The sequence below is a fragment of the Ovis canadensis genome, chromosome 4, assembly GCF_042477335.2.
Source record: "Ovis canadensis isolate MfBH-ARS-UI-01 breed Bighorn chromosome 4, ARS-UI_OviCan_v2, whole genome shotgun sequence".
NCBI classification, from domain to species: domain Eukaryota; kingdom Metazoa; phylum Chordata; class Mammalia; order Artiodactyla; family Bovidae; genus Ovis; species Ovis canadensis.
The window spans coordinates 81,372,364-81,387,461 of record NC_091248.1 but is presented as its reverse complement, the minus strand read 5'-3'; the positions used below and the strand labels follow the sequence as shown (position 1 = coordinate 81,387,461).

Below are 15,098 nucleotides of genomic sequence, written 5' to 3'. Positions count from 1 at the left end.
TGATTCATTTTATTGCAATACTGGCTTTACTGCAGTGTTCATGAACTGAACTTGCAATATCTCTGAGGTATACCTGCTTCATCCACCTGGCATAGCTAGTGCTCTCCTGTAGTTATGTGCTGTAGTTATGACTGTAGTTATGGTGGAACCAGGGGGGAATGAATCTTTCCCTAATGTCCATTAAAACAAGACACCAATGGCACAGTCACTTTACATGGATGGGAAACATTGGGTACCTGAAGCTTTCAGCCCAAATGTCCCCACTTTCCAAATATTTTCCTCACTCACAATTTCCCCACCCTTTCCAATAATTTTCCAATAATTATTTGATCCAAGCCATACCTACCCTTTAAGATAACAGCCTTTGAATTTGACTAGCTACCACTTGGACCACTCAGCAGAAGACCTCGTAGGAATTCTGGGCTCATGGACATGTCTTCTTGCCCATTTATTATGGTTCTAAAGCAGGAAAGATAGGAGTCACACAAGACAAACAGGTGGGAAGCAAGTACCTATTGGCTTCCACTTCCTACATCTTCTTCACCTAAATCAAACACAGGGAAGTTGTTCTTGACAACACAGGGAAGGCATGAGAAGTGAATTATTTATCCTTGCTCTAAATATAAGCCTACACATTGTCAGCCTGTAAACACTAGTAATTAAGAAACTAGTTAGCGACTGCTTGGGGAACATACTTTGACAGCAGCTGCTACAGAATCTGAACCTGTAGACAAGCTGCCATCCCTGTGTGAGATCCTCCTCCCTCCCAGCATTAACTGTTGTCTCACCTGTGTTCCCATGCACCTGATCCAAGTGTTGACACAGCGCTGAGTACAAGGTCTCTCCTCCACTCCAGACTAGTAGCTTCTTTCTGTCTCCTTCAGCAGCACATTCAAGGACCCGGCAGAGTGCCTGGTTCATAGATGTTCAGAGGCAGCGCAGTGAATGGTCCATGAGTCTCTTAGTTCCTCCACTAGCAGAAAAGCACAAGACGTGGGAGACTTTAAGCGCTCACCAACCAATCAAGCATACCGCCTCAGACACAAACCTTCTGTGTCTTCCCAGGGGCCTGAAGTCAAGTGTGACAAGGGTTTTACTTGTCATCCCAAGTTCTTTTGGCTCCTCAAACATTTCAGTTTGCAAACACAGTCGGCTCCACTTGGGTCAATCCACCTCCCCAGGTCACTCCAGCCGGCCACTTCATGCTCATCCTTCAATTCTCTTAGCCATCGGCATCTCGAGGAGACGTCCCCTAACCCCCCAAGTCTGGATCAGGGACCCCTCTGAGACCACTTCCTCTCGGTTCTGCAGTATATCTCTGTCCATTAGTTGCTTCCCTTTCTAGACCGTGAACTCCGGGAACAAGATGATCTTGTTCTCTCTTTTGTCCCCACTGCTTATGACGCCGCCTGGACCACAGGAGAGGTTCAAAATATTTTGGAATAAACTGATAAAGGAGTGGAATGTCCGCGGTCTGGCGGTACTGGGCCGGGTGTCGCTCGTATCTGGGGAACTCCAGCCTTGGGGCCCACTCTCTCCCCAGCTTAGACTTGGAACTCCTACAGGGAGAGGCGCGCCGGGTGGCTGGGACCCGCCTCCCGGGTTCCAGAGCGACCCCGCCTGCCCGGGCCGCGTCCCTGCGCGCTGGGCGGCGGCGACTTCAGGGCAGGAGCCGGCGGAGCAGGTGGGGGCGGCGGCCCCGCCTCCGCGTCCCGGCAGCCCCAGAGCTGGCGGCCGGGAGGGAGCGACGCGCACCGAGCTCAGCACCCGGTGCAGCGCGGCCGCAGCGGCGCCGCCTGAAGCACGGGTGCTGCGGGACCGAGCCCGGAGCCTAGAGGCGGCGGCGGCGGCGGGGAAGCCGGCCAGAGACGAGTCCTGTCCTGTCCTCCGCACGGCTGGCGGCAGGTAGCGGCTCCGCGCGCGTGCCCGGGTCGGCGCCGGAGGGAGAGGGGATAAGCTGTCGCGGCGGGCGCTCGGGCCCGTCCCGGGGCGGAGTGAACCCCCGCCGGGGCCAGGGGTGCTGCGCGCATGCTCGTGTCCGGGGCTCCCCGCCCGCGGCGCGGCGCTGCCCTGGAGCCCCTCGCTCGCCGCCCGCCGCCCGGTGACTCCCGGGCCGGGCTGTAACGGGACCGCGGAGGGAAGGAGGTCACCCCGGGGTTGCCTGGTTGTCTTCCCCCGACCCGACTCTCCAGGGAGCGGCCCCAGGCGCCAAGGCCGCCCCGGCCTGGTCGCCAAGCTCTCCTTCCTCCCTTCCCCGCTTCACCCCCGGAACAAAAGGCTGGGGTCTCGCTGGGGAAGGGGCTATGGCGGGATGAGCCGGGATGAGTAAAGAGTAACTAGGAAATTGCCGAACTGAAGGTGGCTTGGGGATATATTGATAGAAGCCCCGGATGAGGAAGCCAATCTCGGAGATGGGAAGTGACTCGCGCAAGGTCACTCAGCTCGTGGTGACTTCTTTAGTCTCCAGACTCCCTTCCCAGTGCTCATCTCCAAGCCCCTGAAGTCAGTAGTGTGTGCTGCAGCGATTTAGGTTTGTCCACACATGGGTTTTAAACTCTCCTTTGGAGGAACCAGGGAGAAGGTGGCAGAGTCTATTGCACCCTCCCTCAATACACACCGGAGGCGAGAAGGAGCGGGGATGGGGGAGCAGGGCTGGAGAAGAGGCCACTCCGGATCTCCGGGTGGGGGGTGGCGCACGGGGAGCCCAGCCCTGTCCCCGTGGGCAGCGGGCACAGGCTGTCAGGAACAGAGCCTTCTGAGCATGGCTTGCCAGCCGCGTGGGTGTGCCTGAGACGGGAGCGGGGGCCGAGTGGGGCCCCAGTGGACTCTGCTCCCTGGAAAGAAGTTCTGTAGGGAGAGGCTGGGGGAGCCGTCCTGACGCTTTGGGATTCGCGGATAGCATCCGTATCCCCGAAGCTCGAAGCTCGGAGTGCTTTGTGATGGGCTCTATTTGGAAAGAAAGTTACTCTGTAGCGGGAAGATGGGCTATCACTTGCCTCTTCGAGCTTGGGGGTCACTGGCTGCAAAATGAGGGCTTTGTTGTGCATGATCTGTATGACTTAGAAAGTTTGTGCCTCTCGCCTCCTTTCCAGAATCTTTTATCTCGTTAGAGGGAAGATTGGTCATACATTTGTTGTAGTCAGCAATAGTCATTATCGCAGGGACTCCAGCCTTCCCTGAAAAAAAAAAACTTTTTTTTTTTTAACTTTAGCAAAGCTATCCATGGGGATGAAGCATAAATGAGGGGCGGCCTTTGGGCCTGATAATGGGGATGGAGGCTTCAGAGGTGCTGGAAATGCTCCCCACCTTGACCTAAGTAGTGATAACAGAGGGGCACACGTTTAGATATTTGTAAAATTATTTCTGTGAGATTTATGCACTTGACTTATGAAAAGTGAAAACCACTCAGTCATGCTGGACTCTGCGACCCCATGGACTGTAGTCCGCCAAGCTCCTCTGTCCGTGGAATTCTCCAAGCAAGAATACTGGAGTGGGCTGCCATGCCCTTCTTCAGGGGATCTTCCCAAGCCAGGGATTGAACCTGGGTCTCCTACATTGCAAGCAGATTCTTTACCATCTGAGCCACCAGGGAAGCTCTTGACTTATGCACTTATGTTTTACCTTAATAAAAAATAAATAAGAATTTAATGCTAAAAATCCACTACTGTGGTAGCACACAGACTGGTGTAGTTTTCCAGCTAATGCATTTTAGAGATACATTTAAAAACCACAACTAAATCAGAAAAATTAATGAATAATAATAATAATAAAAGGGACAGGGAGCAAAGAAAGTTTAGCCATGAGGGGAAATGAAATACAGACTGCAGAGTGCCTTACCAAATGCCTTTACATGAACGACCTCAAATGACTCAGTTCTCTAAGGGCAATATTGTTATTGTGCCTTTTTTATGGAACAGAAGATAAAAGGTCACAGAGGTTAAATACCTTACTCAGGGGAGTGGAGGGTCGAGAACCTGGGTACACAGATCTCGAATTCTATACATGCAACCACAGATAGGCAATTTTCAGCCACTTGAATCAGGGCAGAGCTATCAGGGTGACAGAGACTTGAAGGCTGGCTTCCCACCGTGCCCTCTTTTGGTTCCTTTCCAGAAGTTGCTGTTGTTTTCATATAATTGTGAGTGTGAGATCATGTCACCGACTGAAGCTAGCCAGCAGCAGACGGGATGGAGGAAGTGTGTGTGTATCTAAGAACATGCAGTTTTAGGAACAGGAGAAGCCAGCTGGGCTAGCCTGGCAACACTGTTTTCAGGATTTATTGTTCAGAAATCATAAAGTACAGGTTGTGATTTTGAAAGTCAGTTAAATACACATAAAGAATAAACAATACAACCTAGAAAAGATCTGAAAACCAAAACATAATTCACTCTAGAAAAGAACATGTAGGATTTTCACTAGGGAAGAACAGTCAACTTCCTTACAGTCTAGAATTTATAAATATATGTTTGTTAATGCTTAAGTTTTTTTCAAAAGAAAAAACACAAAAATAACTCAGCAGAAGGACGGAAATTTGTTTTCCAGCAAACGTGTTATAAACATACTTACACTTGGTGTGGAAATATTTGAAACTTGAGGGTAAAGGAACATTTTATCTAGAGAACGATCTTGAGAAACGTGTCCTCAAATGTGTTCTTCTAGTGATTTTATACTTCTGCCTAAAATGCAGAACCCAGAGGAGCAGAATCGTGTTCGTCTTACAGCAAGTACCACACTGCAGTGTTGAATGTGTCTTGCTTTTGGAACTGGAAAGTTTTGGTTTGGAGAAGCTGGATTAAGTCGGGCAGCTAAAGAGGTATCTGGATGAATCTGCTTTGCCGAGTGCCATCCAGCGTGATTATGCATCACGAAGTTATCTTTAGGCGAGTTTTGCCATGGCACAGTTAGTGTTCCTGCCATCTGGCTGCGGGAATATTTAGAAGGGAATCGTAGTGTTTGACTGACTCTGCTGAGAGCATGACAAAACAGACTTTGAGAGGGAACTATTAAATATGAGTTAGGGTTGGTGAAAAAGTGATTAATTGCTTCTTATTTAGCCATGGCACCAAACCGAAGAGACAGACAATTCTCAGCTGATGCCGAGCAGGTGCAGCACATATGTTTTCTCAGTGACTTCAGCCAAGAGTGCACTTGAAACTTCCCTTTTGCAGTTCTAGTTGGGTCTTTCCTTAGACCTGCCCAAGCAGGAATCCGATCCATTTTGCAGCAGGGGAATCGTGTGGTGAACTGCCTTACTGAAGTGCCAAAGCGACAAGTGAATCAGAGCAAATGTGGCAAAAATGCTAGGGGAGCATTATGTGGGCCAGACACTGTGAAAGATTTTCAAGTGCATCTTGAAGGAATATTCATCCTGCGTGGGCGATGTACTTCAGCAAGACACTGAATGTGAGATGGCAGCATGCAGAACGGAAGTACCAGGCCTGTCTGTGGACTGTAAGCCTTTCGGTGCTGGGGAGTAGCTGGGAGGGGGCAGTAGAGAGCTTGTGAGAACTTGTGTCCAAATGAGTGCAGGTGTGTGTCAGAGCAAGATGCCCAGGCTGCCATCCACTATGCCTTAAGAGCTAAAGGCTGCCTTGTACTGGAGGCTTTTGTGCCTGGCTAGGCTAAGAGCTTTCTACATATGAAATCAATCCAATGGCCCTGTAAGGGAGCTGATTCTTTCTAGTCCCATTATCAGGCTTCCCAGTGGTAAAGACTCCACCTGCCAATGCAGGAAATTAAGGAAACGTAGGAGACATCGGTTCAATCCCTGAGTCAGGATGATCCCCTGAAGGAGAAAATGGAAACCCACTCCAGTATTCTTGCCTGGAAAATCCCATGGACAGAGGAGCCTGGTGAGCTGCAATCTATGGGGTCACAAAGAGTTGGACCCAACTGAGCGACTGAGCTCTCTTGCACTCCCGTTATCAGATGGATACAGGGGCCAAGAGCTAAACCGCTCTGGGAATGATCATGCCACGCTCTGCTCTGGTTCTATCAGCCAGCTCATAGTCCAGGATGCCCTTTACCTGTCTGACTCTCCTTTATTGTACCTGCACTCCTGGAGGGCAGGAACTATGTCTGCTTCATCTCTTCCCAGCACCTGCATCATTGGTGGCAGGTGATGAATAGTGAATGAGTGAGTGAATGAATGGATATATTCATATTTAAAGACCAAAAGCCAATTTGGATTAACTGCCCTTCTGACTTTTAATGTCTCATTCCTCTCTGTAAAGATGGATCATCAGGCATGAGTGTACAACTGACTTCTCCTTTAAAGCTGAAGGATGTTAAGCTCAGCCTGTAAGATCAGAATGCCTCCACTTCTTTTAGAAATTAAATATTATTATTTCTTCTTTTGTAAAGTGTTTGTGATTCAGAATACCTGGGTTTGAATCTTGCACTCATCACTTGGTTATATGACATTGGACAAATTACTTCACCTTTCTGTGTCTGATTTTTCATCTGTAAAGTGGACATAGTAATAATACTACTTATCTCCTATTTAGGATAAATAAGTTAGGCCTAAGACAGCGCTTGGTTCATAGCAACGGTCAATAAACTAGCTATTATTATTATTATCATCATTATCATCCGATATTTTAAAAAAATTTTGCCTGAAATACTCTTTGTTCCATAAAGGATTCAGTTCAGTTCAGTCGCTCAGTCGTGTCCAACTCTTTGCAACCCCATGAATCGTAGCACGCCAGGCCTCCCTGTCCATCACCAACTCCCTGAGTTCACTCAGAGTCGCGTCAATTGAGTCAGTGATGCCATCCAGCCATCTCATCCTCGGTCGTCCCCTTCTCCTCCTACCCCCAATCCCTCCCAGCATCAAAGTCTTCTCCAATGAGTCAACTCTTTGCATGAGGTGGCCAAAGTACTGGAGTTTCAGCTTTAGCATCATTCCTTCCAAAGAAATCCCAGGGTTGATCTCCTTCAGAATGGACTGGTTGGATCTCCTTGCAGTCCAAAGGACTCTCAAGAGTCTTCTCCAACACCACAGTTCAAAAGCATCAATTCTTTGGCGCTCAGCCTTCTTCACAGTCCAACTCTCGCATCCATACATGACTACTGGAAAAACCATAGCCTTGACTAGATGGACCTTAGTCGGCAAAGTAATGTCTCTGCTTTTGAATATGCTCTCTAGGTTGGTCATAACTTTTCTTCCAAGGAGTAAGCGTCTTTTAATTTCATGGCTGCAATCACCATCTGCAGTGATTTTGGAGCCCCCAAAAATAAAGTCTGACACTGTTTCCACTGTTTCCCCATCTATTTGCCATGGAGTGATGGGACCAGATGCCATGATCTTCGTTTTCTGAATGTTGAGCTTTAAGCCAACCTTTTCACTCTCCTCTTTCACTTTCATCAAGAGGCTTTTTAGTTCCTCTTCACTTTCTGCCATAAGGATGGTGTCATCTGCATATCTGAGGTTATTGATATTTCTCCCAGCAATCTTGATTCCAGCTCGTGCTTCTTCCAGCCCAGTGTTTCTCATGATGTACTCTGCATATAAGTTAAATAAGCAGGGTGACAATATACAGCCTTGACGTACTTCTTTTCCTATTTGGAACCAGTCTGTTGTTCCATGTCCAGTTCTAACTGTTGCTTCCTGGCCTGCATACAGATTTCTCAAGAGGCAGGTTAGGTGGTCTGGTATTCCCATCTCTTTCAGAGTTTTGCAGAGCTTATTGTGATCCACACAGTCAAAGGCTTTGGCATAGTCAATAAAGCAGAAATAGATGTTTTTCTGGAACTCTCTTGCTTTTTCCATGATCCAGCGAATGTTGGCAATTTGAACTCTGGTTCCTCTGTCTTTTCTAAAACCAGCTTGAACATCAGGGAGTTCACGGTTCACGTATTGCTGAAGCCTGGCTTGGAGAATTTTGAGCATTACTTTACAAGCGTGTGAGATGAGTGCAATTGTGCAGTAGTTTGAGCACTCTTTGGCATTGCCTTTCTTTGGGATTGGAATGAAAACTGCCCTTTTCCAGTCCTGTGGCCACGGCTGAGTTTTCCAAATTTGCTGGCATACTGAGTGCAGCACTTTCACAGCATCATCTTTCAGGATCTGAAATAGCTCTACTGGAATTCCATCACCTCCACTAGCTTTGTTCGTAGTGATGCTTTCTAAGGCCCACTTGACTTCACATTCCAAGATGTCTGGCATCGTGATTATCTGGGTCGTGAAGATCCTTTTTGTACAATTCTTCTGTGTATTCTTGCCATCTCTTCTTAATATCTTCTGCTTCTGTTAGGTCCATACCATTTCTGTCCTTTATCAAGCCCATCTTTGCATGAAATGTTCCCTTGGTATCTCTAATTTTCTTGAAGAGATCTCTAGTCTTCCCCATTCTGTTCTTTTCCTCTATTTCTTTGCACTGATCGCTGAAGAAGGCTTTCTTATCTCTTCTTGCTATTCTTTGGAACTCTGCATTCAGATGCTTATATCTTTCCTTTTCTCCTTGGCTTTTCTCCTCTCTTCTTTTCACAGCTATTTGTAAGGCTTCCCTAGACAGCCATTTTGCTTTCTTGCATTTCTTTTCCATGGGGATTGTCTTGATCCCTGTCTCCTGTACAATGTCACAAACCTCATTCCATAGTTCATCAGGCACTCTATCTATCAGATCTAGGCCCTTAAATCTATTTCTCACTTCCGCTGTATATTCATAAGGGATTTGATTGAGGTCATACCTGAATGGTCTAGCGGTTTTCCCTGTTTTCTTCAATTTCAGTCTGAATTTGGTAATAAGGAGTTCATGATCTGAGCCACAGTCAGCTCCTGGTCTTGTTTTTGTTAACTGTATAGAGCTTCTCCATCTTTTACTGCAGAGAATATAATCAATCTGATTTTGGTGTTGACCATCTGGTGATGTCCATGTGTAGAGTCTTCTCTTGTGTTGTTGGAAGAGGGTGTTTGCTATGACCAGTGCATTTTCTTGGCAAAACTCTGTTAGTCTTTGCCCTGCTTCATTCCATATTCCAAGGCCAAATTTGCCTGTTACTCCAGGTGTTTTTTGACTGCCTACTTTTGCATTCCAGTCCCCTGGAATGAAAAGGACATCTTTTTTTGGTGTTAGTTCTAAAAGGTCTTGTAGGTCTTCATAGAACCGTTCAACTTCAGCTTCTTCAGCATTACTGGTTGGGGCATAGACTTGGATTACTGTGATATTGAATGGTTTGCCTTGGAAACGAACAGAAATCATTCTGTCGTTTTTGAGATTGCATCCAAGTACTGCATTTCAGACTCTTCTGTTAACCATTATGGCTACTCCATTTCTTCTGAGGGATTCTTGCCTGCAGTAGTAGATATAATGGTCATCTGAGTTAAATTCACCCATTCCAGTCCATTTTAGTTCACTGATTCCTAGAATGTTGATGTTCACTCTTTCCATCTCCTGTTTGACCACTTCCAATTTGCCTTGATTCACGGACCTGACATTCCACGTTCCTGACATTCCACGTTCCTATGCAATATTGCTCTTTACAGTATCGGACTTTGCTTCTATCACCAGTCACATCCACAGCTGGGTATTGTTTTTGCTTTGGCTCCAACCCTTCATTCTTTCTGGAGTTATTTCTCCATCATCATTATCATCTGATATTTTTTAAAAAAATTTGCCTGAAATGCTCTTTGTTCCATAAAGCATTAGAGGAGTTAACAACAAAAGATTAATAGATAATGAAACAGCGGTAAAGAGAACACACAGATTAAAAAGCAACATAAAATTAGAAGGGGGCTTCCCTGGTGGCTCAGTGGTAAAGAATGCACCCGAGAATGCAGGAGAGATGGGTTCGATCCCTAATGCGGGAAGATTCCACATGCCGTGGAGCAACTAATTCCATGTGCCCCAACTACTGAGCCTGTGCTCTGGAGCCCAGGAGCCACAACTACTGAGCCCACGTGCCCTAGAGCTCACAGAGAGCCACTGCAATGAGAAGTTCTTGCAACTAGAGAAAAGCCCACACAACAAGGAAGACCCAGCACAGCCGAGACTCAATAAGTAAACTTATTTTGAAAAAGATAAAATTAGAGGTAGTTTAGTGAACAAGATTATGTTATAAGGTGCAGGTAATTTCTGGAGATGAGTTTAAGGTTTGGTGTAGTTTCTGGAGATGGAATTAATAATTTGTCAGAGCTTCCCAGTAGCCAAAGCAAAGAGGGAAACACAAATAGTTACCTGATCCACAGTGACCATGAGATAAAAAGAGATCAGTTACACAGCTTTTCCTGGTCCTGGAACTTGGGATGGCTTTCTCCTGGCGAGTCCTCAAAGCAGTCTCTGTTGCCATAGAGACCTAAGTCTTCAACATCGTTCCTGCCATGAAGACAATGGAAATTTTGTGGTGGAAGGTAATAATAAGTGTTTCCTAGAACGTTACTGACTGCAGTTCTGGAGACATACTCCCAGAGCACAAACCTATAGAAGCTCTTCTGTGAAGGGCCAGAGTACAGTGGTTGGAGGATATACTGTTTCCTTAGGTGTGCTTACTGAGTTCCTAGGAGAGTAGAAAGATTCTTTCTTCCAAACATTATAGTTATTGTGAGAATCAGGTGAGCAGTCCTATCTTTAAGAACATGGGTTCTGATAGAAGCTATATAAATGAGCCAGATCAGTTTACTTTATCCAGAAAAAGTCCAAAGGTGTCATCATACATGTATACTCATTAATAGATGTGTTCATGAATTTTCTTAATACTGGTAATCCCATAATCTCCCTTTAGCTACTGTTGGAAAAATAAATATCCAGTGCTCTGTATTATTTTTTAGGTCCCTTAAGACACTTAGTACCTCTTGGTAGTAAGAATAAATGATATTGATTTTTAAACTTTTTTTTTAGTACTTGAAATAATGGGCATGTCTTTTTAGTCTCGTGTTTTATATATATGTAATGTATATATTGGCCCAAATATAATCTTATCAGTTAGGATTACATTCAGGTGCCAAAACAAACAATACAAAAAGCAATGCACACATGAGAATCTGGCTTAAACAGATACAAGTGTGTCTTGTAGAAATAGACTCCCAAGAACTGCAGTCCAGGGCTGATCAGTTCAGTTCAGTTGCTCAGTCGTATCTGACTGTTTGCAACCCCATGGACTGCAGCATGCCAGGCCTCCCTGTCAATCACCAACTCCCAGAGTTTACTCAAACTCATGTCCATTGATCCAGTGATGCCATCTAACCATCTCATCCTCTGTCGTCGCCTTCTCCTCCCGCCATCAATCTTTCCCAGCATCAGGGTCTTTTCCAGTGAGTCAGTTCTTCGCATCAGGTGGTCAAAGTGTTGGAATTTCAGCTTCTGCATCAGTCCTTCCAATGAATATTCAGGACTGACTTTCTTTAGGATGGACTGGTTGGCTCTCCCTGCTGTCCAAGGGACTCTCAAGAGTCTTCTCCAACACCACAGTTCAAAAGCTTCAGTTCTTCGGCGGTCAGCTTTCTTTATTGTCCAACTCTCACATCCATACATGACTGCTGGGAAAAACATAGCTTTGACTAGATGGACCTCGGTTTGCAAAGTAATGTCTCTGCTTTTTAATGTGCTGTCTAGGTTGGTCATAACTTTCCTTCCAAGAAGCAAGCATCTTTTAATTTCATGGCTGCAGTCTTGGCTGAAGATGGAGCTCAAACAGTGCTATCAGAGAAGCAGCCTCTTTCCATCTTCCTGCTTCACTGTCCTCACCATATAGGACATCATCTGAAATCTGATTGCTTGATAGTGACAATACAGCTGCTGTATCTCTAGGCCTACATCGTTAGGCAAGAAGAAAGTGTGTGTTAGTCGCTCAGTCGTGTCCAACTCTTTGCGGCCCATGGACTCTAGCCCGCCAGATTCCTCTGTCCGTGGAACTCTCCAGTCATGAATACTGTAGTTAGTGGGTGGCCATTTCCTTCTCCAGGGGAACTTCCCGACCCAGGGATTGAACCTGGGTCTCTTGTATTACAACCGTCTGAGCCACCAGGGAAGCCCCAGGCAAGAAGAAAGGAAAGGTATAAATACCGAAAGAGTGAGGGCCCTTCTATTAGGGAGGCTTTGCCTTTTTATATAGAAAGTGATGGCCTCCCCAGCTACTTCTGGCTACATCTCATTGGCCAGAATGGTGTCACAGTGCTGCTCTAAAATGTAAAATCTGAAATAAAATAGTTTCAGCTAGGTACACTGCAACTGCTACTCCCACTTGCCTCCAACTAGGGCAGTTGCTCTAAGGAGGAAGAGGAAATGGTTATTGAGTAGGCAACTAGAACTATCAACCACTTGACATAACTTCCATTATTAGCCTGTCTAATTATGTCCTTGACTTAATTAGAAACTACAAAAGGTGACTCAGTACTTTAAAATGTTACGCGTTTTTAGTTTTTCATGCAATTAACATTAGAGAATGAAACACACCCAGCTGCCTTATGTAGATTCCTAAATCTCTGTTATCAGCCTTGCTTCTTTTCTAAATTTCAGATCCAAATTTCCATTTGCCAAAAGGACCTCATATGCTTCAAATTAAACTCACTTCCCACCTATGCACCACCCCCAACACCCACACATTTGTTCCTGCCTTCCTTAATTAATACCGGATTGTGTCGGCAAGGAGCTGTGGGGTTATCCTAGGCTCTTCCTTCTCCCCCCACCCATCCCAGACATCCAAATTTTTATCCTCCTAGGCTCTATCCCACTGCAGTTACTCTAATTCAAATAAATATCCATCCTTGCCTTGTGTGAATCCCCAGATTGATCTACCTACTTGATACTTCTTCTCCTTATAATTCTTTTTCCACAATGCCCCCTAGGGTGCTGTGTGTAAAACACGCTGCATCTAACATGTCTCCTTTTTTAAAAAGTTAAAAGAAAATAAACCTCAGACTCCTGAACAACCTAGCTCTGTGAGCACCATGCTCGCTGGGACTGTTTGCTACACACCCCGTACATGCCTATGTGGCAAAGCTTTGCTCATCCCCTCCCCATTCCCTTTAGTCACCAAAGACCTGTCTCAGAGGTTTCTTGTGCTTTTCATGGTCCATAAGCCATGGAAGCAATTAATTATCTTTTCATTTTATATTTCCAGAACACTTTCTGTTTCTATTAATATGTTTTTGCCCTGGATTCTGTTTTGCCTGATATTAATCATGCTGCACGACTTTAAAAACCAGCCTTATTACAATGTAATTCATATACCATAAAATTCAGTCTTTTAAAGTATTCAGTTCAGTGGTTGTTAAAATATTCACACAGTCACACAACTAGCACCATCATCTTAATTCCAGAACATTTTTATCATCCCCAAAAGAAACCCATTAGATGCCGCTTCCCATACCCCTCTCCTCAGCCCTGACAACTGCTAATCTATTTTTTATTTTTTTTTATTTACCCATTCTGAAATTTCATATGAATGGAATCATACAGTATATGACTGACTTCTTAGCATAATGTCTTTTGCATTTATCCATGCTATAGCGTGTATCAGTACTTCATTCCTTTCTGTTGCTAAATAATAGCACAGCCATACTACATTTTGTTTATCCACTCATAAGCTGATCGATGGTTGGGCTGTTTCTACACTTTGGCTATATTAAGCAATGCTATTATAAACTTTCATGTATAAGTTTTTGTGTAGGCAAATGTTTTCATTTCTCTTGGAGATACGTTGGAGTGCAGTTGCTAATCTTATGATAATTCTGTTTAATGTTGTGAGGAACTTACAAACACTTCCAAAGTGGCTGCTCCATTTTACATTTTCAGCAGCAAAGTATGAGGGTTCTGTACCAGTTTTTAGTGTCTACTTGAGTATTGTTTTCATTGTTTTATTTTGAAAGTTTTAAAATCACTTTGTTTTAGCTGTGTTCCTTATAAAGGAGATACAGTTAATTTTAAAATCAATTGGAATATCTTTGTCCTTTAGTAAGAGAAGCTAATAATCTGTTTATAATTATTATGATTACTGATATATTGGAATTTATTTTGTGCATTTTATATACCCTTGGACTGCAAGGAGATCCAAACAGTCCATTCTAAAGGAGATCAGTCCTGGGTGTTCTTTGGAAGGAATGATGCTAAAGCTGAAACTCCAGTACTTTGGCCACCTCATGTGAAGAGTTGACTCATTGGAAAAGACTCTGATGCTGGGAGAGATTGGGGGCAGGAAGAGAAGGGGACGACAGAGGATGAGATGGCTAGATGACATCACCGACTCGAAGGACACGAGTTTGAGTGAGTTCCAGGAGTTGGTGATGGACAGGGAGGCCTGGTGTGCTGTGATTCATGGGGTCGCAAAGAGTTGGACACGACTCAGCGACTGATCTGATCTGATCTGATATACCATATGCTTTATTGTTACCTCTTTTTCCCCCTTTTTTTCCTGCCTTTCTAGCGAAGTGCCTGGCACATAGTAGCTTTCAATACATAAGTATTACAGGTCTTCCCAAGTGGCTCAGTGGTAAAGAATCTGCCTGCCAATGCAGGAGACCTGATTTGATCCCTGGGTTGGGAAGATCCCCTGGAGAAGGAAATGGCAACTCACTCCAGTATTCTTGCCTGGGAAATCCCATGGACAGAGAAGCCTGGTGGGCTACAGTCCATGGGGTCATAAAAGAGTTGCATGTGACTTAGCAACTAAACAGCAGCTGCAAGTATTATGAGCTATCATTCCTGGATAGGAGCCATGTATCTATAGATTTATTTTTTCATCAAGTATTCATTAATTACCTGATATTCATGTTTCTGGTTTCACTCAGTGGCTATCATAGTGCCTAACATATGGAAGAAGCTCAGTAAATGCTTTCTGCATTGACTGTGCAAAGGGTGAGATGCTTGTCAGAAGCCGGGTAAAGTAGTGGAGAGTGCACACGCTTAGGGGCAGTTCACTTGGTTGAATGTGGTTATGTCAAGTTCCAACTATTTGATCTTGGGCTATGACTTTACATCTTTGAGCCTTTGTCTCCTTATCTGTGAAATGGGGATTCGTATCTGTCATACAGAGTTACTTGGGGGGATGAAAGATAATTATGTAAACAACAATCAGAATTGTTAACACAGGAAATCTGCTTTGTACATGTGAGCTATTGTTTTTTAATGAATTGTTTAACAAAGAGCTCTCCCAGCCAGGTA

The 15,098-nt window shown here is 44.9% G+C and overlaps 1 protein-coding gene across 1 annotated transcript in view; it reads left to right on the top strand.

Moving 5' to 3' along the window:
• The first annotated feature begins 1,602 nt into the window (after positions 1–1,602).
• WIPF3 (WAS/WASL interacting protein family member 3) overlaps positions 1,603–15,098 on the top strand; it is an 81,654-nt gene continuing 68,158 nt past the window's right edge. Inside the window, exon 1 of the mRNA XM_069588097.1 lies at positions 1,603–1,905. The gene's annotated coding sequence lies outside the window, so the exon portion shown is untranslated. The remainder of the gene's footprint in view (positions 1,906–15,098) is intronic.